The sequence below is a fragment of the Rousettus aegyptiacus genome, unplaced genomic scaffold (genome assembly GCF_014176215.1).
Source record: "Rousettus aegyptiacus isolate mRouAeg1 unplaced genomic scaffold, mRouAeg1.p scaffold_m13_p_2, whole genome shotgun sequence".
NCBI lineage: Eukaryota > Metazoa > Chordata > Mammalia > Chiroptera > Pteropodidae > Rousettus > Rousettus aegyptiacus.
In genome coordinates, this window is record NW_023416295.1 from 58,097,387 (window position 1) to 58,123,724 (window position 26,338).

The following is a 26,338-nucleotide window of genomic DNA, read 5'->3' on the forward strand; positions in this document are numbered from 1 at the left end:
AAACAATTAGGGCCTTCAAAAAAGGTTATAGTTGCATTTTTAGTGTATAGAGATTGAATATTACATTCAAATTTTGTGCTATCTAAGCATGTGTATATAATATATCCATGAATTCATACAGTATTCGACAATTGGCAGTAAATGTGTGTGCAAGATCGTTTCCTTACCTTTCGTGCTGTTTGATATATGGTAAACCCCGTAGTTGGGGACCACTCATCTCTCTCTAGAGAGAACATATTTATACATGGAAGTGATGCAAGCTTTTCCCAACCCTGGCATGGCCCCACATCCACAGAATATTCTCACACTTTATTTGTCTCTTTTTCCCCCTTAAGTTCCCTTACATATTGGATCTTGTCTTTGCCAAAGGCATTAAGTGTTGACTGACTCTGAAGGAGACGTTAAAGCATTTGTGCGTGTGAGCATGTGCAAGTCCTAGGATCGTTTATACAAAATGATATTTTAAAAAAAAAATAGTACCTAGGCGTGTATCTGACCCACTTCATGTGTCCAAAGTTAAAAACAATGGAAGGACCCCTCACGGTTGTGTTTAACCAGTTTAAATTTGGTTGTAAGTTCTAGGAGACTCAGTTGATTTTGTGCCAGAATGTGTTATCTTAAAATAAACCTGACTGCACAGCAATGCTGGTAGAACCAACAAAAATGCAGTGCATGAAACAACTAAAATTTAAAAAAAAAAAAGGTTATTATCTAAGAATTCTCTCTAATAATGCATTCAAAATTAGAACTAATAGAAGCTAGCCTTTTCCTTCCTGCCAATTTTAGAAAATAAGCCATTCTTAAACATGTAGAACATTATCATTGCCCTCTGGGATTTATAGAATAAAAACGCAAAATCGTGGAGACAGATGTTTATGATATAGATAAGGGCTTAGTGACCTGAAACTCTGTGGAATTTTTCTCAGAATTGTTGACAGTATGATTGTAAACATAGGCACTTGCTAGTAGTGTTTTTATTTCCATTTTATACTCATGTTGTACTTTCATAATTCTGTCTTCTTATTGAAAGAATCCCTTCTCGGTGATATCCAGCTCACTTTCCAGCTCCACAGAGAGCAATCTCCAGGCGCTTTAATGTGCAGCTGAGGAAGACTAGTTTGTTAACCCGTTGGTCTCTTGAGGAGCTTTGAGTGAGTGAATTTAGCTGGCTGTAGTGTAGCCTCCACCTGGGGGAGGACAGAACTGACAACTTGCTAGTCTTTTTAGCGTCTCTTTAATTGCTTTTCAAGCCTAGAATATTGTATATATGTATATGTGTGTGTACATGTACATTATATGTACATATTTTAAAAGTTTTTTTTCCCCCTTTAATTGTTGCTTGGAAAAATAGAGCACTTTTAAAGCGAGAATGATGTTGTTTAAATCATTATGAAGAATTAATTTTACATTAAATTCTGGTCCAGTTGGGAAGTTGGGTTGTTGATGGTAAATATAGCTTGTTCATATTAATCACCAGGTAAGTTGCTTCTTAAGAGTTGCAAGACCACAAAGGACCAAAAAGCTGATGTTTCAACTTGTAGTGATGTAAATTAATCACAAGTGTGGAATCTTTAGGCCATAGAAACCTTGTTAACACAGTCAACTTCAGGCATGTTTAGTGTATAGAATTAATTTATAAAATAGGAATCTTGGCGCAAAACTGTGTGTTCTAATGAATTGCAGCCCAAATCTAGAGGCTATAATTGCATTAGTGATACTTGAGGAGATTAAAAGTACAGAAAGGTGTCTCTGCTTTGTGTTCACTCATGTAGAATTACTTCTGTAGGGAATCCATGACAAGTAATGTGGTCTTAATAATAGCACATGCTTCTGGGAGCAGACCCATCCCCACCTTCTTCCCATTCCACATCACTCGCACCCCAAAGCATCAGTGGAACCTAGAAGAGGATTCTGTAGGGATTTTCCCTGATACTAGGTAGGCTGGCTTCAGTCCTAACTCTTCACTTGCCACATCCTTCCGACTTACATGTCTTCCCTTTTCTTTTCTCCTGACACCTGACATGTTCTTTCTTAGAGCCTGCTCCATTTTAAATTTTTGCCATGTCTGAGCTTGGTGGTGATCTGTAGATTCTCAGTGTCCTCGTCTGATAGGTAGGTGGCGTTGGCCTGTTTTATGATAGATATGCTAGACCTAGACTCAGTTGCCAAACTGTGTGATTACAAAACTTTTGCTCTTTACACAAAAACGAATTTGGAGATAGAGTATGTCCATATATTTAACAGGCACAGCACAGCATACACTCAAGGTCTAAGTTGTACAGAAAAAGGTGTAAGAGCTTCCTGGCTGATTTTTTTAAAAAATAATAGTTTAATTGAGTTATTTCACATATTAAAACATATACCTCTTTATGGTATACAATTCAGTGGCTTTTAGCAAATCCAGAGTTGTGCAACTGTCACCACTCTCTGGTAGACATTTCCATTACCCTAGGAAGACGGCATTAGCATGTAAGACTGATTTTAAAGCTAAAATCACTAAAGTAGAAGTCCTAGGTTAGGCCCCTAATCATCCTGTGATTTGAGTGGGATAGAAGCTGAGTTCCTGGACCAATCCCATATCAGCCCCGTAGTGGATACTGGTGTTGATTGACTGTCACAGAATCCTCCAGAAGAGTAAATTCTCAACCCTTAAGTAAAGCCCAATTTTGTTAAACTCAAAATTTCACATTCTTCTTCCCATTTGTATTATGAAAACAACAGGATTTAAAATTTTTTTTTCAACACAGACTTATGTTTTTTATTTTTCTAAAATATATCTGCCACCCCCATTATTTTGATTGGAGAATCATCTGCATCTTAAGACTTCTAGGTCATCTTTATTGCAGATTTGCTTGAACACATTAAATGAATCAATGCAGTCATGATTTGAAATGACTCATGCATTAAGCAATTTCATGTGTAAACTTAAAGTGATCCCAGCCAGTGAGTGCTAATAACAGGCAAGTTTATTCCTTGGATCTTCCTTCTCCTTAACATTTAACTTGGGCCATTGCCTTCTTTCTGTTACCTTCTTTATGCTTATTAAATGAAGTTGAATTATATAGAGATTTATATATTTGTTCTTTTCTTTTCACTCTGTGGTTTTAAAAGGTTGGAGTTAGAAAAATGGCTCGTGGGGTGGGGGAGAATTTTAAGAAAATAGCATTGTCATGGTGAGAAGAATTCATCTTTTTTCCCACCTTAGTCCCCACTTGACTGCAGACGTCTGGAAGGAGGCCGGTGAGTTAGAGCCTATCCCTGGGAATTATATTGGGGCCTGATGCTAGGTGACAATCTTGGGCATAATTTTCTGGGAAAAAAAAATTAACATTTTTCTTAAAACAATGAGGCATCTTCCTTCTTACACTTTACTGACATCTTATTTTCCAGTAATATCACAGTATTTGCATGGTATCTGAGTGTTGCTCTCAAATTACTTTTCCTTATATATATAATTTAGAAAAAGATATGTTCTGGAGTGTTGGAGTAGTGTATACTTTCTTGTTTTCATATGGAAGTTAGGAAGTTACGATTTAGTGTGTACGTTAGTTTCCACATTGTCTTTTTGTATGAAATAAGAGACACTTTAGTTCTCTCAGTCTCTATAACTTCAGATTTGGGGAGTTTTTTTTCTTTTTGTTTTCTCTTTGAGTTGAAATTCATGACAAGACTAGAAGTAGATTCTGGTAGGCCTGCCTCCTTTTTATTTTTTTCTCTCATTAACCTATTTTTTTCTCTATTTCTATTGTCTACATTTCCCTTGAAGGGTTTCTCTTATGCTATGAATTCATTATCAGAGTTCACGCATTCATCCATCAACATTTATTAAGGACCAATTATTTATAAGACTATCCTGATGTTTCAGAGATGAAAAAATATTCCTTATCTCTGAGGAATCCAGACTGACTAGGTAGTGAAATTTTAAAAAATAAATAAATAAAATGCACTTTTTAGGTGCTGTGATAATTACATGGGGGAACAATATATGAGGGTTCGTTTATCTCAGACAGGGTGTGGCCCTGGGGGCTCCGGGGAAAGCTTCCATTAAGTGGTGATTCTTGATCTGATCCTGAAGCATGGGTATTTGCCAGATGGAAAAAGCATTTCAGGCGGGCATGTGGGAAAGCGAACAAGATCACGGTGTCCTTAGGGAGCTGTGAAGTGCAATTAGGGTCAGGGTGCCTGTGGAGTGATCATTAGATGAGGTTGGAGCAGTCTCAGGTCATGGAAATCCGGAATCTGCATATGCTAAGGAAAACCATTAACAGCTGAAGAGGACAGGCAGCTTGGTGGACACTGACTACTGCACTCTTGGCAGGTCCTTAGAGGAGATCATGGAAGAGGCAGTTGGAGTGCTGCTGGTGGGATGGGGTGAAGGCAGTGGTGAGGTTTTTAAGGTGAACTTCTCAGATTTCGGCTTGGACATCAGTTCATCAGGATTTACCTGTGGTTTCGTTGCGTGAGGTAGAACATAAAGGAAGGTTAGCAGGTTTGTGGTGCTGACTTTAGTTTTGTTAATCTAAGATTCCTTGTCTTGGGAACTAGACGTACTCTCATGCCCCTTGAGAGGCTGTTCTTGATAGACGCCCCCCCCCATTATGTTACTACTTTTTGCGCATTTTCTTACTCAATCATCCTTCAGTTGGCAAACAAATTATTGATATGCAAAATAAATTAAAAGCAGACTTCTGTGAGTTAATAACCAAATTGCTAAATAAGATAAAATGTTATTTTTACTTTTTTTCTTAATGAGTGGTTTGGGTGCCATCTCAGTAGAGGAGTAGATTGTAAAACCCTCTTTAAAGAGGTAGCGTTTCCTGTTAGGATAATTCATGAGGACTCTTACTAGCAATTGTAAAAGAAATGTCTAAACTGAGAATCTTTGAGCTGGAGGGAAGCTTAGCAACTTGGGCCACCACTCTCAATTTATAGTTAGGAAAACCGGATGCCAGATGGGGTAAGAGATTTGCCAGTGTCACAGAGTGTTTCAAGCTTATTGGTTCAGTGTTTTTGCCATGGTACCTTGATGACTCCCTTCAAGAATCCCATTGAGATGACAGAGCAGAGTGTGAAGAACTCGCATGCTGAAGGCTGCTCACTCAGTGGTAGACTCAGAGTCAGCTGGATTCTTGGCTTTAATCTTACTTTCAATTAATCTCATTCTTCATCATCCAGCAAATATTTGTTGATTATCTAGTTATGAAAGGGATGCTATTATAAAACTAAAAAGATAAATAAGAGGCTGTTTTTCTCTTGAAGAAGCTTACAGGTTAATTTTTCAGATAACTCATTACAGGACTGGCAACTAGTTTTTATAAAATGTATAGCTTGTCTGACATAATTATGGGCATGCACACACACCCAATAACAACAACAAGAAAACAAAGACATACAAAATATTGTTCACATAAATTTTTTTTTAAACTTTACTGGATCTTTTTTTTTCTTGTCTCTGAATAGGGGGCAAACAGTTTCCTACATAGCCTTGGAAATGCCTTTATGCCTGTGGGCAGATAATACACTAAACCAAACAATTAGAAAAAGAATGTTGATTGCCTTTTTTTCAGTTTATTCTTGTCGAACCTTAATTAGGAAGGCTGAACCGATGAACATTTTATTTAGGTTGGTAACTCACGTAAATATGTGCAAGGGGGCACTGGAAGAATGGTTTTTAAAAGTGTTAGGTCCCTTTGTTTGTTTTGGTGCCCCCTCTTTTACAGTAGTCCCTTCAATATTTCTGGAAATTTCTGCAGATACAGTTTTGAATAACTTAACCTTAATTAAGAATAGTTTAGTTAATAAATATACTAAGAAAACTTATTGCCATTCTAAAGTAAAGACTGCCAGTCTGAAACAGTACTTTTTCTATAATTCTTTATATGTTTCTTGTGTTAACATGTTCCACTCAAGTATTTGGTACTTTTTGCACTAACTTGAATTTAAGTCTACGTTAGAAACTTAGCCATTGAGTGATAGAAAGGTTTTATTTACCAAGTTAATGAGCTTGAAATTGTTGATGCTTTTGGTTTTTCTATAATTTTAAGCTTCATTCCACAGATATTTAAATAAGTTGGTGTGATGTTAGATCAGGCATTGGAGATATAGCAGGACATTGGATACACAAAGTCCCTACTTTCAAGAAGCTCCCCGTTGAATCTTTGCTAACATCTGTCTAGGGAGGCTGTATAGACGCAGGAACCCCAAAGTAAAGCTTAGGAAAAAGAAAATGCCAACACCCCTTTGGAAAACCAGAACATCTGGTTCTGGCCCAGGTGGGTGGCATCCCTGTGAACTCTTACGAAAGTGCTTTGAGATCATTAGCTGATGAAAGCCTTTGTAGCATTATGTGTGAGGGTAGTCATCAAGGATTACCACATTACTGAGAGACAACAGATGAAACACGGATGTCTCATGGTAATGGGGAGTGCTGGAGTGCTGCAGGAGGGGGAATTACATACATAACAGCTGGACCCAACGACTGAGAAAGAACATTTACTAACCAGTGAAGTCTGGGCCTCTTGAGAGTAGGGGGTTGGGAAGATGGAAAAAATGACATGATCTTCCTTTCTTACCTTCACCCTATTCTGTGCAAGGTGCTCTAATTTTTACTCAGAACCTTTTGAGATTTAGATATAGCTGGAATAGAACCAGTTTAATTTGGTCTAGTGTGGTATCTTGAAACCCAGATGTTATGCAGGAATTGACATGACTCCAAGGATCAGCCACAGACCCATTAACTGGGTGAGGACTATCAGAATTTGAAAAAGTTAACACCTATGGTATAAAGAGACAATAGTAAAACAAGGGGGAAATGTGACAGATCCATTGAATTTCTTTATTGAGCTACCAGCTGCTGTAGAGGGCCTACTGAAAGGCTCGCTATGCAATTGGCAACATCCGCTGACCAGAAATGCTATTTTCTTCCCCAGCTGATTAACAAAGTACACTTTTGGGCCTTGTGTAGGCAAAGAAATAAGGAAAGAAAAGGAGAAAGCAAGAATGGAGAAGGAAGAAAGAGAATGAGTGAGTTGAGTTACATGGGCTACCTAGGAGTGAGATGTGTATGTTTGTCTTCCTGTCTGTCTTTTGTTGACTCTTCTCCTCCCTGAAGTCACACCTCCTGTCTAGTGGGAGGTGACTAAGGGATATTATATTTTAGTCTGTAGCCTTCCCATCTGGTGTCTGGATTTCTTCTAAGCTGACACCAGTGGGGGAATGAGTATGGGGTATTAGTCTCTCATGTCCTCTCTTTTCAGGCTTTTTTCCAGAACCCTTTATAATATTTATTTATTATATATATATTTTGAGCCAAAATGGTGGAATTTTGGCCTCTTTATGTGATTCGACCTAATACTTTAACCCTGTGATTCTTAGTCTTCATCATTCCTCTGTAACAATTGAGTTTATAATGGCTCCCATTTATTAGCAACTACTGTATGCCTCGTACATCACATATGGCAACTCTGCAAGGAAGTCATGATGCCCATTTTGTCTATGAGGGATTGCATCTCTGACGGTTAGCACCAGATTCCATGTCTAGTGATTGACAAGGCAGAGATTCAACCTTGTCAGAATTAAACAGAGACATTAGTAGATTGAAGGAATGCACTGAGGTCAAGTTGAATGCTAACCTGCGGAGCTGAAGGATAAGATTGATGGACGTTTGCCAGAATCAGGATGGAACAGGAGCACAGAGGAGAGAATATTGGTAGCCGTTGCTTTGTTATAAATGTGTGTCCGTGGCTCTGTCTGCTGCTACTGCTGAGTCATCCTTGCAAATAAAATAAATGTAAGTTTATATACATAGCATAGTGTATATAAATTCTATGAGTTGTATTCCAGGAAATATGTTTCCAATGCAAAATAAGTCTTTAAAATGGCAATTTCAGCATGTGATTCTGTGTAGTGCTGTTAACCTTGCTTGTAGATCCAAATGCAATTTATTGCAGGGGTCAATAAACTTTTTCTTTAAAGGACGAGATAGTAAATATTTTAGGCTTTGCAAGCCATATGGACTCCGTCACAACTATCAGCTCTGCTGTTTTAGTGTGAAAGCCGCCATAGACTATACGTAAAATGAACGAGTGGGGCCGCGTTCCAATAAAATTTTTATTTACCCAAGCAGACTGCGGCTGGATTTGGCCTGCTGTTGGACCACTACCCAGTAATGTTCACTGGCATTTCCCAACATTTGAATATTTGTTTTAGGCTACAATTTTTTGTAAATACTAGTAAGTTTATTTTTTATTTATTTAACATTTTAAAACATATCCATAATGATGAATGAAGAATGTTGGGAAGTATTTTGAGAATAACTTCTAATTTGAGGAATTCTGGGGAAATTACTGGAAATTTTCATTTCTCATCTCAAATCCCAAAGTTTAATGCTTATTATATTTTTAATTTGGAAACACCAGAGTAGGCAATCTGCTATATCTCCATGCTCTTGTGTACTTTCTAATTCAATCAGCAGTTATCTTTACTTATGTAACTCTCCCTGTTTTATGTGCTGTGTGGTGTCCCCTGAGTCTGTCAGTTGTCTAGGGCATGTGACCTGTTTTTTTCCACTGGGAGACTGGGCATCGTGGGGGACCAGCATTTCTCCGTAATTACTAATAGATCATACTTGTCTTGCCCATGTATTGAAATGTCTGGATTAGATTATCCTTTAAGGATACTCAACATTTATATGCTTGGTTGTAGCAACATTATTTTAGAGCCAGAACAAGAGGACATTTGCAGTATCATGTAGATAATTTGTGTTACTGTTTGGGATTGGTGTGCTTCATGCTTTTTTGTCATGCTGTTTTAGCACTTCTGTTATTCTAAGGGGTAGAAAAAAAGGAAGCGGACCTAAGGAGATCTAGTATGATCATTCAGTTCGGTTCTTACAATCAAGATACAAGTTAACATACTGGTAATTAAGAACACAGATTTTGGGAAGGTCTGGTCAAGATGGAGCAGTAGGTAAATGCTATGCCTTTCTCCTCCCATGACCACATTAAAATTACAGCTAAATTCTAGAACAGTCAGTCTGGAGAACCACCTGAAGACTAGCTGAACGGAGTCCTATAACTAAGGATATAAAGAAGAAGCCATCTTGAGACTAGTATATAATGTTGAATAACTATGGTGTATACCCAAAACTAATATAATGTTGAATGTTAGCTATATTTTAATGATAGTCTTTAAAAAAGAATAAAAACCACAAAAATAAGTTAATTTAAAAAAAGAACACAGACTTTGGGGTCAGTGAAACTTGAATTGAATCATGGTTTTGCCATTTATTAAAAAAAATGTTGGCTTGGAAAGTTTTACTTAACCTCTCTAATGTTTTTTTTTATCTTTCAGATGGGAATAATAATACCTTCCTCTCATTTTTTGTGTTGTTAGGATTAAATCAGGTAAAACAATAAGAAATTAGAACAGTTCTAGAACCAAGGGCTCACTAAATGATAGCTGGCATTATTAGTAACTATAAAAGGCAGGGAGGTATCTACCATGTTTCATGGGAAGGGAAACCAAAATGCAGAGGTGAAATGATATGTGTAAGATCACATTTAGTAGGTTGGAAACTGGGTTTGGCTGTTTCCTAAGTCCGTGTGCTTGCCAGCCGTGTGCTGCTGCTTATAATAATTTCAGTTAACAATAGTATTATTATAGCAAGATATACCAGGATTTATTTGGGTTATGGACCGGTTGGATAGGGAAGGTACGATGTCTCTTTTTATTTTATTTTATTTTATTGAGGTATAATTGACATACAACATTAAATTAGTTTCAGGTGTATGACATAATGATTTGATATTTGTATGCATTGTAAAATGACCACCATTACATTCATAACACCCATCACTGCACAAAGGATGATGTTTTGAAAGGGCTAAGATTTAGAATATTTAGAAGCTGTAATTTCTAGAAGCAAGGATACAGTTATAACTAAAAAGTTGAGAAAACTTGCCCTGATTTTTTGTTGTTGTTGCTTAGAGTTAGCTGCTATGTTGACTGCCAAGAACTTGTTTGATTTTAAGTACCTTTTATACTTGCCTGTTAGTCAGGTCCCATCATACTATAGTGACTTTTAAGAAACTATGTATGTTCTTTGAAATTGGATTAAAGAAAAATGTACTAGTATGTGAAGATCACAGTTGGAGTTAGAACATTTTTTGGGTTTCTCTTTTTCCCCTTTCTCATATTCACTCTTCACCACTTCATAAGAATGTGCCACCGACCTTTATGGGTCAGATTTTCACCTGGTACGAGGCATGATTAGCTGCCAATGATTAAACCTTCATAGCCAAACAAATGAGTTGGTTAAGGTTTTGGGAAAAACTCTGCTCAGTGAAAAGTTTTGTGACTTGTTGCTAGAGTTTGCCATATAGATACTTATTTTATAGGACTGATTTTAACTGGTGCATATGTCTTTTTTTTTTTTCTTTCTTGTTTTTATTTTTTAAATCATACTTGGGGGTTTTAACACAACTGCTTTCCATTACATTTCAGGTTGAGGGGTATTTGTGGGGAGATATGTTCTGACTAGAACATTTGACAAGTTAAGTATCAAGAATTTGCTCTCAATTTAGGTCCCATTGTACCAATCTGAGTTCTTCCTTATAGTACATCGCAGTTTTGACATCAATCCATAGGTTATTTGAGAGCCTGATGAATTTTTAAAAGGGATATTGTGGGAGCGGCTCCATAGTGTAATGGTTAGCATGTCTGCTTTACATGCAGAAGGTCCTGGGTTCGCACCCCAGGTTGAGCCATGGAACATACCCTGGGTGCACTGGACGCAGGTGTGCCAGGCTCCCCAAGTACGCGGGGGGCGTCAGTCTCCGGGTGAGTCAGGCCTTGGGTGCACGCTGCAAGTGCGTGGGAGGAGACGCCTTGCCTTCAGAGATCCAGTTCTTAAAAAAAGAAGATAATAACATCTGTAGGTCAGGGGTGGAAGTTGGGGGGGGGGTGAGAGGGGTGTTAAAAAAAGGGGGAAATAATAATAAAAATAAAATGGATATTAAATTGTGTTTTATTTGGAGACTTAATATTTATCCAATAAAACTCTTGAACACCAACTATGTGCTAGGCACATATATAGGTTCTATAAAAAAAGGATACAGCAGAAAAATATGTGATCCTTGCCTAGTTTTGTACTGGTTTTGAGATAAACCCAGTTCAAGGCAGAGGATTAAGTTCCAGGGTGAGCTATATAGAAGGTAAATACCAGAGGAATTAGAATGGAAAGATCTAGAAAATATAAGAATCTTTAGAGAAGGCCGAACATGGTTTTGAAGGATAAGAAGGAATTTAATGCAGTGTAGGTGATAGGACCAGGGAAGTAGAAATACTTTTGTAATTAAAAAAAAAAAAAAAAGTCAATCTCTGATTTTTAAGGAGAATTAGAAAATTATGTACCAGTGTTTTCTTATTTTCTTACTTCTCTAAACCTCCCCCAAACAATATACTTATAAATTAAGGACATGGTTGGCCTTAGGCATGGCGGCTTAGCCCTGGCCTCCTCCTAAAATGCAGTTAGTCTTTGGCAGAGGGGAAAGCAGCTTCAGTGTGAATTCGCCAAATTTCCCTGGCCCCAGTATCTTGGAAAATACCAGAATTTCAACAGTTTGTTCTGAAATTCAAGGTTTGTGGATGCTGCTTAGCTAATGAGTTTATTTTGAAGGATGTCCACTTTAGAAATGGAATTTTACTCTTTAACTTCGCTAAATGATTGCTGAAAATGTCACATTTCTGCTTGACCTTTTTACAGGGAGGTGTCTTTGTCTTATTTTTAGTGTGCCTTTTACATGTCTTACAATTTTATAATCAAATTGATTGTGAGCCTCAATTTAAACCAATGCGATGAAAGGTTTGACATTATTTGTGAAGCATTTCCCTTCAATTTCAAGGTTGATGTGATTTTTCCTTCCAAATAATTATTTAGGAATGCTGTATTTGGGTTTGTTTTCTGCTTAGATTTATTTACATGAATGTTTTCTTGGCAAAATGTTCCTTGAGGTTAAAAAAAAGGTGCTGTTTTCATAAAGAAGTAAGTTCTTCAATATTTTGTGTCACAACTATTTGAATGGGAAAGTTTGGTTCTAATAAAAATTTCCTCTTCCTTTGGCAAATGTTGATGTTTTTAAAGTCTTCCTAGAGGGAAAGGGAGCTTGGGTGGCTTTTTGTTTTTCGTTAGTTATCTGGAGCCCCCTTCCCTTCCGCCATGTGCTCCTTTCTACCATTGTTTTATGAACTTTGAATTAGATATATCTACAGCTGAGAATGATGTTTGAAAATCGACCAAACCCAGATTATTTCTGAGTAGATATAGGGTGCCTCTAGGAGTGTCTGGCTTTCTGAAAGAGACTCATTCCATTCTGTGTAGTGCTAGAACTTTTTTTTAAAAAACAAGTATATATAATAATGAATATATACAAAGTTATTGGTTTTTTGTTTGTTTTTGTGATGGGCTAGAGTAAATGGCATATGGGATTTAATAGAACTTGATTTTGAAATTTGCCAACTGCATGCAGGTCTGATTGGGTTTCGTGTCGTATGGAAAAACATTTAAAGACCAGTATGGATCTATGACCTCAGTATACAACTTGTCAATGTTTTCAACCCTTTCCATACTTGCTTCAATTATAAATTGCCTTTAGTTTTGTGGTCCCGATTGAAAGGCTTGTCAAGTATGCTCTTTTTATAGCCAGTACATTCACAACTGCAGAATTTTCTTTAGCCGATTTTCTTTCTTCGTTCACTCTGCAGCCCAGAACCACTTGTGAGCATCGCATTGGCAGAGCAGAAGCTACTGGAGAAGTTCTTATTATTCCAGGAGATTCCAGGAGTGCATCTCCCAGTCTCTACGTCTCTGGTGAACTAGTGAGCGAAGCTCTGAACAAGGGCACACTGCTTGAAGGAGTGCAGGAAGATATGACCCGGAGCCCGCTTTAAGGTAGCTGAGCCAACTTTTACCCCGAACTCTCAGAGCAGCATTGCTGGAGCCAGCTTTTTTCAACAGATCACCTCTTTTAATGCTCTTTGGTAGAGATCAAATCTACAATGTAAATTCTTAGCCACAGTGATCATTTTGTTGGTTTATATGGATCCTATATAAGAAAGTTAGGGCTCAGTCTAATAGTCCTTAGTTTTTGCATTGCCTTGAAGGTAGCTGTTTTTGGCGGAGCTGCACATATTCTTTAACTTGGCCAAGTTGTTCAAATACTACCATTTCCCTACATATAAAACGCTTCTGCCATTCTTTTTGCCTTACAGGGCTACTGTTCCCCACGCGATCTTAAAGTAGACTTTATGATTTATAGCAGTTTTGGTTTCACAGCAAAATTGAGCAGAAAGTACAGAGTGTTCTCATATACCTCATCACCATACATGCACAACCTCTCCCACTGTTAATGTCCCCCACCAGAGTGCTGCATTTATTACAGTAGATAAACATAAATTGACACATCATTGCCCAAATCCCATAGTTTACATTAGGGTTTGCTCTTGGTGTTGTTCATTCTCTGGGTTTGGACACAGAGTAGTTTCACTGCTTTAAATATCCTTTATGCTCCACCTATTTCTCATCCCCTGCCCCAACCCCTAGCAATCACTGATCTTTTTTCTGTCTCTATACTTTTGCCTTTTCCGGAACTACATTTTTATATATGCTTTCTATGCGAGTACTTTGGAATCTGTGTAAAGAAGGCTTGTCATCAGGATGAAGTGCTGTTGAGGTTGTGTGAGCTGTGGAGGTAATACAGATACCTACTTTAGACTGGGGTCTGTAAAATGTTTATGAAAGGAGGCCTGAAGTGCTAAGTGTTGGTGTGTGTGTCTCTCGAGTTAAATGTTGGGGTTGCTCAGATAAGATTTGAAACTTGTACAGAGAGACAGAAGCAAGGAACTCAGGATGAAGCCTGCGAGGGTTGGTCTGTGCAGCCTCCTTGGGTTCTTCACCTGTGGGGAAAGTCTCTAGTAGATGTCCGGTGCTTTCATTTTTAAGGGAAGTCTAATCTATCATTTTAAAAACCTTTATTCTTCATATCAAAGTTTATTTTTGATTACTTAATTTCAAATAGTACAAAGCAGTATAAAGTACAGACATATATATATATATATATATATATATATATATATATATATATATATATATATATATAAAGGCAAAATAATAATTTGGAACATATACTTTTTCACATACAGATCTTTTCATATATAAAATATACTTATTAATTATGTTTAGAAATTGGCAGAACATGACTATACATTTTGTTTTACAAGTTGCTTTTTCTTCCTACTTCATATGTTGTGGATATTTTCTCTTTTAAGCAGAATTTTTTCTTTTAAGTAGAATCTCAGTCTAAGTAATGACTGCTTAGTGTTTCTTATATGGCTGTAACATAATAATACCCAGTCCTCAAGTGAGGGGTTAGCCTATAATTTCAAGGGGAATGTGGGGGGAGACCTTGGGCAAAAAACAAAAGTCATGACTGTTGACATTGGACTTTCAGTCACTAAGGATGTGAGTTTTTATTTCCCAAGGCAGATGATGCACACCCTTGGGCTGTTGCCGAGGTGTCAGTTATGTCAGATTTTCGTCTTCAGGATGCCTGGAAGGAACTTCTTTGGCACTAGGCTGTGTTAGTATATTAGCATAGTTGTTAGTTCTGGCTACCATCCTTGGAGCATTTTGAGATATTTTTATGCCCATCTAAGGTAGCATGAGGTTAAATTAGTTTTAAGAGGAAATAATGAATAACAGGGATGGGATCAAGAGAAAGATTTTATTTTGCGTATGTATTTATCTGAGGGAGGTGAAGATGATATTAGTTAATTGCTAACCTGGTGATTCTTAATTATGAAACAGGTTTAAAATTGTTCAGCTCACTAGTGTTATAGGTTGGTTGACACTGAGAGTCACCGGAGAAGTTTTCAGATGTTTGGGGGTAGGAATGGATATTTATATTGTTATTTTCTGAAACGCTTATTTTTAGGGAGGTAATGTAATCAGTATTTATAAGATTAGAAAGGTACAAAAGAGTAAAAAATAAGTCTTCCTCCTCCCCCTATCTCCCAAGTGCCCAGTTAGCCTTCCTAGAGGCAACCACTGTTACCAATTTCTCCTATATTCCTTAAGAGTTTGGGGGGCATAAATAATATACCAGCATGTAATCTATAGATTATTGCAATTTATTGTTGTTGTTGTTGTTGTTTTTTTTTTTACACAGACAGTAACGATATAGACTGTTTTGTTGTACCTTTTTTTTTTTTTTTGAGGTCATATTTCTTGGAAGTCCTTCAATATTAATACTGTATCCTTTTTAAATGGATGCCTAGCATTGTGCTGTAGAGATGTGCTGTGATTTATGTAACCAGTACTATATTGATAGCCATATAGATCATTTCCAGTTTTATTATTATTAACAAGGCTGTAGGGAGTAACCTTGTACATATATCACTTCAAATATGTTTGTGAGTAAATCCATAGGATCCATTTCTAGTAGTGGAATTGCTGGGTCAAAGGGCATGCATATTTTAATTTTGGTAGAAATTTATTGCCAAGTTGCGTTGATCATAGAGCTTGCCAAGTTTTAGATTTCACCAGCGATGGATGAGAACATTGCTTCCTTACACCTTTGCCAATTACAGTATGATTGTCAAACTGATAGGTTTTTTTTCCTTTGACAAATTGATAGGTGCAAAATGACAGTGTAATGTAGCTTTAATTTGCTTTTTTCTCATTTCAATTGACACCGAGCATCTTTTCATAAGTTTGAAGGTCATTTGTGTTTTCTATTCTGTTCCCTCTATATTTGTATCCTTTGTCTCTTTTCCTATTGGGTTCTTTCCTGTCAGTTCATAGGAACACCTGCGCATTAAAAAAATTAGTCCCCCTGTTTTCTTTCTCCCTATGATATGTGATATTTATATCTGGTCATTTGTATAACAACAGTTTTTTTGCTGTGCAGATTATTTAAAATTTTGTATCCTTAAATTTACCAATTCATTCAACAAATACTTATTGAATGCCTCTTATATATTAGGCACTTGTTCCAGACAGCAGGCTATACAGTAGTGAAGAAAACAGATCCTAGTTCTTGATTCATGGAACTTACTACATTCTCGTGGAAGAGAGAGTCAATTAAAGATGTTCAAAAAGATTTATAAATATATAATCAAACTTTTTGTGGCTTCATGATTTTGTTTCGCAGTTGAAAGACCTTATTCATTCCTAGAGTTAAAAACCTATCTCATGGTTTCTTGTAGTGACCTGTGGTTCTTTTTTTAGGTTTAAATCTTCGATCCGTCTGGAATGTTAGGTATGAGTCCAACTTAATTTTTCTCTAGATGCTCCTCTATTAATTAGGAGAAACCTGAGTTGCTCTAACCAAGGGGCCAAAATATGCTATGGCTCAAAAAACATAGAAGTTGAGTTTTTCCTCACTTAACAGTCCCAAGGTGAGCAAAGCAGGTCATCTCATATCCATTGGTTATCGAGACTCAGCTTTTTTCTGCCCTGTTGCTCCAGTAATTGTCATGGTAGTTATCTACATGGCCATAGCTGGCTTGCTACCATATCTGAGTTCCTGAGTGTGAAGGACAGAGGAGAAAGTCCAGGGCAGGTGATCAGAAGTTGCACACATTACTTCTACTTCCATTGGTGGGAACTTAGTCTTGTGGGTGCATCGAGCTGCTGGAGAGGGTGGGGGATGCAGTCTCTGCTGGTCAGCAAGGGCCCAAGAAGCGAACAGGAAGTTTTAGTAGAAAATAGCAGACTCTGTCGTTAGCTAGTCATGTCAATTTTATGGAATAGTTCCAACTTTTTTCCTTTGGTTTCTTTTCTATTATAAATTATGTGTTTTGGACTATTTCTATTTAGTTTTATTTATCTCTCTGCCTATGCATGTACCAGGATCATACTGTTTTTTAACTGTTGGAGCTTAATATATATATATTTTTGATAAGAGTAGTTCCATCTTATAGAATTTTTATATTTAAGTTCCCTTTTACAGAATTTTTAAAGTTCTGTTTCACGAAATGTACATATTTTGTATTGTGGTTTATAAAAAAATTATGAAATTTAAAATAATCATATCTAGACATCACTCTCTCCTCCTTAAGAAGATCTGTTAATGCTATTATTGGGATTGGGTTAAATGTATAGATAAACTTGGTGAGAGTGGGTTTATATCTTTATGATGTTAATTTTTCTTATCTGTTGGTAATGGTGCACAGCGTGTGTTTGGGAAACATTGATCTAGACTCTACAATCTTTCTATATCCTTGACCCTTGAAATTGTTATAATTGAAGCAGGAGTGAGAGAAAACCATCATATTCTACGATGTTATGTTTATTTTAATGCTCGATTTCTGATTATGACTAAGTAACTGATGAGTATTTCTCTATTAAAATTAATAAACTTGAGACTTGAAAGATCAATGTTTAAAGATAAAAAAGTAGTTGATATTTCAGAAAGTTATTACATAAACTAATTTGTAACACAAACCTGACTAATTTTTGCATATATACAGGATTTGGAGTTCTGTTACTTCCTCATTGTGTGCTTGTGTTAGTCTGAACTTTTTTTTTCAGCAACACATTCCGCTTTCTTCTTTTTACATTTTTATTGTAAAATAAAACAAATGCAGATATCCACACAAAGCATATACAGCTTACTAATTGCTATAACATAAATTTTATTTTTTGTGACTACCACACAGATCAAGAGAGAATATAAGTGACCTCCCTAGCTTGCTGGTGTGTCCCATGCCACTTGTTGCCCTGCCCCCCCCCCCCCCACCACGCGCCCCGGAAGTAACCCTTTCCCGATTTCTGTAGTCATTACTTTGTTGCCTTTATGGTTTTATCACTCATGTGTGGGTTATCTGGCCTCTGTAGTTTATAGTCTTACACATTGTTTATGTCTTTTAAATCTCTTAAACCTCAAGTTATCCTTCTAACCCTTTCCTTTCCTTCTAGTTTATCTGTTGTAGAACCCAGTCATTTGACTTTTAAGTGCTCACTGGCTGGATCTGGTGATTGCAACCTCATGGTTCAGTTCTACTTTTTCTTTTAGTGGGAAATGGTATTTTAACTCCACAGTCTGGGCACCAGGAATGCCCACTGCTGCTAGGTAGTTTATTGTTTCGAGGCCTTTTTAATGACTTCATGAGTTCGTACTGATAATTCCAGTTAAGTTTGTAGGGCGCTTACTTAACCTTTTCTGCATTGCATCTTTATCTCCTTAATTCCACACAGAGAATTCTGGTTTTCCACAACAGCAGGGGATCATAGAATTTGAGTATGCTGTAGTTATTCCTTTGCTCTCTTCCACGTTATACATACAGTATTCTAGATACTGCCACAGTTCTAACATTACACCACTAGTTATGATAGCTGAAAGGTGAGAAAACAATTTCTTTTTGGTATGCGATTCCATTTTCCCTGCAATTTTTTTTTTGGGGGGGGGATGGAGATGTTTATAGTTGTTGAAATTTGGGAAAATTTAAACACCGATTAGCTTTTAGATAATATTTGGAAGAGGAATACTTTAAATTTTGTTAGGTGAGATGTTGGTTTTACAGTTACATTTAGAAAAAAAATGCTTATATATTAAAGAATTGGGAGTGAAATGATGTGACATCTGGGATTCTTGTCGAAATGCCCCAGGAGAAAATGGACAAGATAGAGAAAATAAAATTGCTCATTTTCGAAATGGAGTGGTAGGATCTTATTTATTTTTGAAATTGGGAGGTCAAAAATAGGGTTTATTATATTTATCTCTCAGTTTCTATGTAAGTTGAAATTTTTATAATATATATTTTTTAAAAAATTAATTTTTAAACAGTGAAAACACAAAGGGTAAGAAGGTACTAGGAAGGAATAGACAGGGGAGGGAAAATTATAAAGAATGATGTTTCTGTTCTTAACATGGTGATTCGTTCTTAGCTTGGTGGCTCTGAAGCTAAAAAACTGGGTAGCATCTTGAGGGAAAAGAAGAGATGACTGAGATATGGGGCCTTAAGGGAAGCCAAGATTTAAGAAACGAGTAGCAGAAGAGGAAACTGCCATCCAAGGAAGCTGAGAAGGTCCAAGCTATAAAAGCAGAGACACCAGAGAGAGTGGAGCCTATGAATCTCAGCCAGAGAAGAACCTAGGGAAGAAGGGGTTCATGAGCCCCACCGTCCTGCAGAGCATTCTCAGTATCATCCAAATTACTGCAGGGCTAGAGGGTTCCTAGGCCTCATCTCAGGTCAACAGAATCAAAATCTCTGGGGGCAAGACTTGGGAATCCATTTTGAGGAAGCTCTCATGTGAATCTGAAGGATAAGGGAAGGTCTACAAAGAGTTAGAACCTTAGCAGAGGTGTTTTAGCAAGGGAGAGGATGAAAGAGGAAGAGGATATGGAGAAAGCTGGGGGATAGATTACTCTTCCAAGAAAGTTTTCTGTGAAAGGATGTAGAGAGATATGGGAGGACTTAGGGTTGAGGCTGAGGGCAGTGGTGATTGTTGAAATAGTTGTTGCTTATAATAATATAAGACGGGTTTGCCTGTAAATGTGGAGAATGTGAATGGTTTCCATGTAGGATGACTGAGTGGTCAGGCTAAGCATGAACTTAGGCCCCTATCACTAGAAGAACTTGATTTCGATGGTTCAGGGGGAGACTTGGAAATCATCATCTTGGATTACATTTTCTTTTTGTAATTATTTTGAATTCTAAATTGAAAGAAGAGAGGCACCCAAGTCTTTTCAGTGCCTCTGCTTCTCAAGTTCTGACTGTGCCTGTGGCCCATGCCCAAGGACAAAAGCAAGAATGGGATCTGGAGTGATGACATTAAGTACTTTTCTTAATTTGTGCTCCTCCTATTCTGTTTTCTTTCTCAGTTTCCTTTTCTTCATGTTAGAGTGGCCCTCTAGTTAATGTGTAGAACCTCCAAAAGGGGTTGTCTGGCACAGGATGCTGTCAGTGATTTGCTTTAGGATTGACTATTCAAGGATTCCCGTATTTTCATGATTTCATAATCACAGTCTTCAAAGGTTGTGGAGAGAGGACTGAGGTGAGAATCCTGCTCTTTCCATTGTACTCTGCCTCAGAGTCTTTGTTTAGTTTTGTTTTTAATAACAGATCAGATTCATCATTTTTACCTTCTAGGATTTCTACTTCTTGGGAGCATCATCTCCTAAATTTCTTTTTCTTTTTCTTTTTTTTAATTTAATTTTATTATTAGTTTCAAGTATACAGTACATTGGCTAGACATTTATATAGTTTATGAAATGATCCCTCCGATTGCTCTTTCTCTCCTCTGCCTCTCTACCTGGCCATTACATTAATGCTAACTGCATTCCCTGTGCCGTGCTCCCCATCCTCATGACCATGTATCAACTACTAATTTGTACTTCTTTAACCCTTCACCCCTTTCTCCCAGCTCCCCAACCCCCACTCCTCTCTGGCCATCACCAGATTGTCCTCCATATTTGTGAGTCTATTTTTGATTGATTGTTTGTTTTTTGTTCCTTAGATTCTGCACATAAATGAAATCATATGGTATTTATCCTTCTCTGACTGACTTAACTCAGCATAATAACCTCTAGGTTCATGCATGTTGTTGCGAATGGCAGGATTCCATTTTTTTTTTTAAATGGCTAAGTAGTATTCCATTGTATATATGAACTTTATGTAGTCATCTGTTGATAGGCATTTATGTTACTTCCATATCTTGGCCATTGTAAATTGTGCAGCCATGAACATGGGGTGCATAGGTCTTTGCAAATTATTGTTTTGGTTTTCTTTGTATAAATACTCAGAAGCGCAATTGCTGGGTCAAAAGGTATATTCATTTTTAATTTTTTGAGAAACCTCCAGACTATTTTCCACAGTGGCTATACCAATTGGCAATCCCACCAACAATGTATGAGGGTTCCCTTTTCTCCACATCCTCACCAATACTTGTTGTTCTTTGATTTATTGATGATAGCCATTCTGACAGGTGTGAGGTGATATTTTATGGTGGTTTTAATTTCCATTTCTCTGATGATTAGTGACTTTGAGCATCTTTTCATGTCTATTGGCCATCTGTATTTCCTCTTTGGAGAAATATCTTTTCAAGTCTTCTGCCCATTTTTTAATTGGATTTTTTTTTGTTGTTGCGTTGTATGAGTTCTTTATATATTTTGGATATTAATTTATCAGATATATCATTAGTGAACATCTTCTCTCATTCAGTTGGTTGTCTTTTAGTTTTGTTAATGGTTTCCTTTGCTGTGCAAAAACTTTTAAGTTCGATGTAGTCCCATTTGTTTATTTTTTCTTTTCTTTCCCTTACCCAAAGGGATGTGGTTGAAAATAAATTACTGGTAACAATATCGGAGGTTACTGCCTATGTTTTCTTCTAGAAGTTTTATGGTTTTGGGACTTACATTTAAGCGTTTAATCCATTTCGAGTCTCTTATATATGGTGTAAGAAGGTAGTCTAGTCCCGTTTCTTTCTTTTTGCAGGTATCTGTCCAATTTTTCCAGCACCATTTATTGAAGAGACTATCTTTAACTTCTTTGTATATTCTTGCCTCTTTTGTCATATGTTAAGTGAGCATATGGGTGTGGATTTATTTTAGGGCTCTCTATTCTGTTCCACTGATCATTGTACCTGTTTTTATGCCAGTACCATGCTGTTTTGATTACTGTTGCCTTGAAGTATAGTTTGAGATCAGGTAGCGTGATACCTCCAACTTCGTTCTTTCTCAAGATTGCTGTGGCTATTCGGGGTCTTTTATGGTTCCATATAAATGTTAGGATTATTTGTTCTAGCCCTCTGAAAAATGCCATTGATATTTTGATAGGGATTGCATGCAATCTATAGATTGCTTTGAATAGTATGGCCATTTTAATGATGTTGATTCTTCCTACTCATCAGCATGGCATATGCTTCCATTCATTTGTATCTTCCTCAGTTTTTTCTAAAGACTTATACTTTTCTGAGAACAGGTCTTGTACCTCCTTGTTTAATTTGATTCCCAGGTATTTTATTGTTTTTGATGCAGTTGTAAATGTGACTGTTTTCTTATTTTCTCTTTCTGAAAGTTCGTTATCGGTGTATAAAAGTGCCACTGACTTCTGAATGTTAATTTTGTATCCTGCTACTTTACTGAATTCATTGAACAGTTCTAATAGTGTTTTTGGTGGAATCTTTAGGGTTCTCTCTATTTAGTGTTATGTCATTTGTAAATAATAAGAGTTTTACTTTTTCCTTTCCAATTCGGATACCTTTTATTTCTCTTTCTTATCTTATTGCTTGCTATGGCTAAGACTTCCAATACAGTGTTGGGGATCTTTGTCTTGTTCCTGATCTTAAGGAAAACACTTTTAGTCTTTTCCCATTGAGGATGATGTTAGCTGTAGGTTTGTCATATGTGGTCTTTATTATGTTGAGTTCTAGTCCCTCTATTTCCACTTTGTTGAGAGTTTTTATCATAAATGGATGCTAGATTCCATCGAATGCTTTTTCTGCATCTATTGATATGATCATATGGTTTTTATGTTTCCTAAATTTTATTTTTTTCTCCATACTTAGTAGAGCACATTTATTTTTACTTTTAATTTGCCATTATTATATAGGTCAGTGAGTGTTTTGGGTTGGGTGGGTAGTTATCAGGTTGCATCAGTTTCCTGGTCTCTTTCTACTAGGTATGCAGACCCGTTCCTGCCTCATCTCCCTATTGCCTCGTTTTTTTTGTTTTCTGTGGTGGTTCCTTCGATGCCAACCTGCTCTTTGCACTGACCCTGTGTACATGGTTCATTTTCTTTTTCATGATCATATTTATACTTTTGATGGATATATTTAAATGAACAGCTGTGCGTTTGTTGAGTCATACCACAATTATCTGATTCTGCTTTAGCTGCTCAACTGGCAAAAGCATATTTCAAGCTAAGTTGTGAGAGAATTCCATTAATCACATTTTAGTCAGGGGAAGAGAGAGGAGAAAGACCACTATGAAAGTCTTTTTAAAGATTAATGTTAATTACTTAATTTCATCATGTTAGAGCAGATTGATTTGGTTGCTGTTTAACATGTCACCTGGACAAACTTTATAAAGGTATAAATAGCTATTAAGGCTTAATGATAACTTGATAGACAGAATTCCATGGAATTATTGATGTGCAGATAAAGTTAATAGCTGGTACCTGGTCTATTTAAATGGATAAAGGTTCTTTAAAAAGAGTTCCTTTCTGTAAAGACCAGTGTTCTTGGCTAACCATTCCTTGAATCCATTGGCTAAGTATTTTATTTTAAGCCTTCCGAAAGATAATGTGTTATACAGTAGATATTACACCTTTCTTTTTCTTCAGATGTATTAATTGCTAATTGTAGCCTCTGAGTCTGTGGCTTTTATTGGCCAGAGCTCTTTTTCTCTTGATATTTCCTCAGGGTTCTTTCTGAAGGTTATTAATAGGCACGGAAGCACGGCTTTCCAAATAGCGTCAATAACCGTTACTGGAGATAGGGGGAGAAAATATGTCAATTTATGACTTGTAGGAGATGTATTTTCAAGTTACAGAAGCTGTCTCAGAGGTCACTGGGGATGGCTCTGGGCAGATCAGCTGGTGTCTGCAACTAGAGATCCAGGCTGTCCTTTCCAAAGGAGATATTGTCCACCAGGGAGTTGTCTGGTATACCCAGAGTCTGCCAGCCTTTTTGTTTGGCTGCTTCTCTTGGATGACACTCTTGAAAACTGAAATCCAAGTTACAAATGATATCTTTTAATTTATCTGAAATACCTGATTGTTACTATATTAAATAGAGGACATGGAGCACCCCTTCTCCCCCAGTCATTTTTTTTCCAGTCTGTTAAACAATTCCTTAAACCTCACCTTCCTCTTCCAATCCAAAGCATAGACTAAGGAGCTGGAATTCATGTGTTTTAATTTACACTGAATGCCTAGTATGTGCCAAACATGAGGATGTAGCCATGAGCTAAGTAGAGTTCTTACTCTCATGCTACTTATATTTTGATACATGGAGGAAAGAAGGGTTGGAAAGGGGGAAATATCGTAAAAATCAACAAACTAATAAATAAATAAATGATAAATTTCACACAGTAAATGCTGAGAAGAAGGTATGGTAGGGTAATATAGTACAGGGGCAAGAATGGGAAGGTCTGAGGCAGGAATGGGCTTGAGTATGGGGGTGGAGTATGGATGAGAAGGAAAGCTCTGGTTAGGCTTGTGTATAAGGGTGCTTATTCTCACCTCCAGAGAAATATGCCCTAGTGTTTCTCATTTAAGAGAGTGTGGGGGAGAGGGGAGAGAGAGAGGGTGCTGACATCTCTTTCATTTTATTCACCACTCCCCCCTTCAAATTATGATAGGTTAATCATATTAGCCTTACAGTTAGGACAGTTAAGTCAGATAGTAGGTGCCTGAATCACCCTTTGTCTGGTAATAGAAGAGATAGAAAGATCTGTACTGTTTGGTTAAAGGTGGGGGGAGGGGCGAGGAGGTGGAATTTCAGACATAATCACAAATGATAGAGAAGACTGAGACAGCTTCTAACCGAGGACGTGGGAGGAAGTAGTATTTTAAATGGACTTTACAGTAACACAGCTAAGAGTTTTGTGTGTGGGGAGTTATGTGGTGGGGAAAATAACAGGCTTCTTCCTACCAGTAAGCTAAGAAAAACTGTTCTAGGCACAGTTTGTAAACTGGAGGGCTAAGAGTGAGCCCTGAGTTGCCTAGGAGAATACAACAAAACAGCTGGGAGATGATGGGGTCCTATCAGTTGAAACAAAGGAGGCGAGCCATGGCTATTTGATACAGAGGGAATGAAGTGGAAAATGAGGGACAGTTTCCATGTAGTCAGGCATGTCAAAATAAAACCTAGTTGAGATACCAGTAACGAAGGCATGGAGTGAGTGACCAAGACATTTGAATCTCAGAAGCTTAGCGTAGTTATTGTCCTATATATGGTAGAGGTGTAGCAAAATCAGTTTTATTTTGCAGACAATTAAAATAAATTTACTGGGGATTTGTTGGTTCTTAAATGTTAGCCTAACTTAAACCTTTCACTTATTTTTATTCGGTTAAGGCTGATCCCCCCGCAACCCCTTTTACAGAATAAATTGTTCTTTCCCCCTCCTTTCCAGACCATATCTTGGGTCGATCTGTCACAGCTGGAATGTTTGTAGTGTAACTCTTTCAGTCGAAACCCTTTCTTTCCTGAAATAATCTATAATTATTTCCTCTAACTACAGGATGAACTGATCCAGGGGCTGGGTTTCAGTTCTATAGGACTTGTCCAAGAAGCTATTTGTATTCATCTATCATGAAAGATCAAATTACATGCTAATATTCTGAAAGTAACACCCATCAGAAACCCTCTAGCAGCAGTGAAGTCTATATAAAACCAAGCTCTGGCAACTTGCACGTTGCCAGTTCAGACAGAGTGTGGTGTTAAAAATATTTCACAGGTCATTTGTGAACTGGAGAAAAGACCCTGACTTAACTTATTTGGTATGATGACTTTGGTTTAGCCTTTTTTTGCAGCTATAACTGACAACCCATGTCACTTTTCACCCCTCCTAAAGCCCAGGTAGTTTGGAGCAAGCTGCCCTTGGGTTATCTCTCTGTCAGTTGAACATAGAAGAGACATAACTGTTCTCACATAATGGCTGATTTTTGTCCCACTTGGAGGTGGTGGTTGTAAGTATATCTTCCCTCAAAGTTTTATGTCTAGAATTTGTCTACTGGGTCTAACTTTGCCTCCAAATGAGCATGATTTATACTAATTTCGGTTTTTACTTTGAGATGTGAGTTACAAGAGAACTGAAAAGGGAGGAATGGGGATAGGAGATAGAAATCACTTGATGTATTGTCAAGGCTGCTTGCTTTTTCTACTGCCTCCCAACTCCCTCCCACCCCACACACACCAAGATCTTTTTTTTTTTTTCATGAGCAGGGGGAAATAATCTGAGGTTACATCAGAGTATATATGAAGTTAATTTTGAATTTAGAGAAATGGAAAGAGGGCATGATTGAAAGATGGCCAAATAACAATGAATAAATATTGTTTTCTAAGAGGAAAATCAAGATTGTTAAAGATTTTTTAATCTGTGAAATGAGATTAATATGAGTATTTATTTTAATGTTTTGGGGGAGAGATTGAATGATAATACATATGATCCCTAAGCACAGTGCCTAGCTAGTTTCACTAGTTAGGGTGATAATGATGTAATTTTGACAGATAACTGAGAAAGCAGAATTACTCTAATTCTTTTTCTGCTTTGCCTCTACCTTTTGTATTAAAGAGAATGAGTTTTTTGTTTGGTTGTTTGTTTTGCTTTTTATT

The 26,338-nt window shown here is 37.1% G+C and overlaps 1 protein-coding gene across 2 annotated transcripts in view; it reads left to right on the forward strand.

Annotated features, from left to right (window-relative positions):
* ACVR1 (activin A receptor type 1) overlaps nucleotides 1-26,338 on the forward strand; it is a 117,355-nt gene that overhangs the window by 34,350 nt on the left and 56,667 nt on the right. Inside the window, exon 2 of one of the 2 annotated variants that reach the window (XM_016150112.2) lies at nucleotides 12,763-12,949. The exons of the other annotated variant lie outside the window; for it this stretch is intronic. The gene's annotated coding sequence lies outside the window, so the exon portion shown is untranslated. The remainder of the gene's footprint in view (nucleotides 1-12,762; nucleotides 12,950-26,338) is intronic. 2 annotated transcript variants of the gene reach the window in all.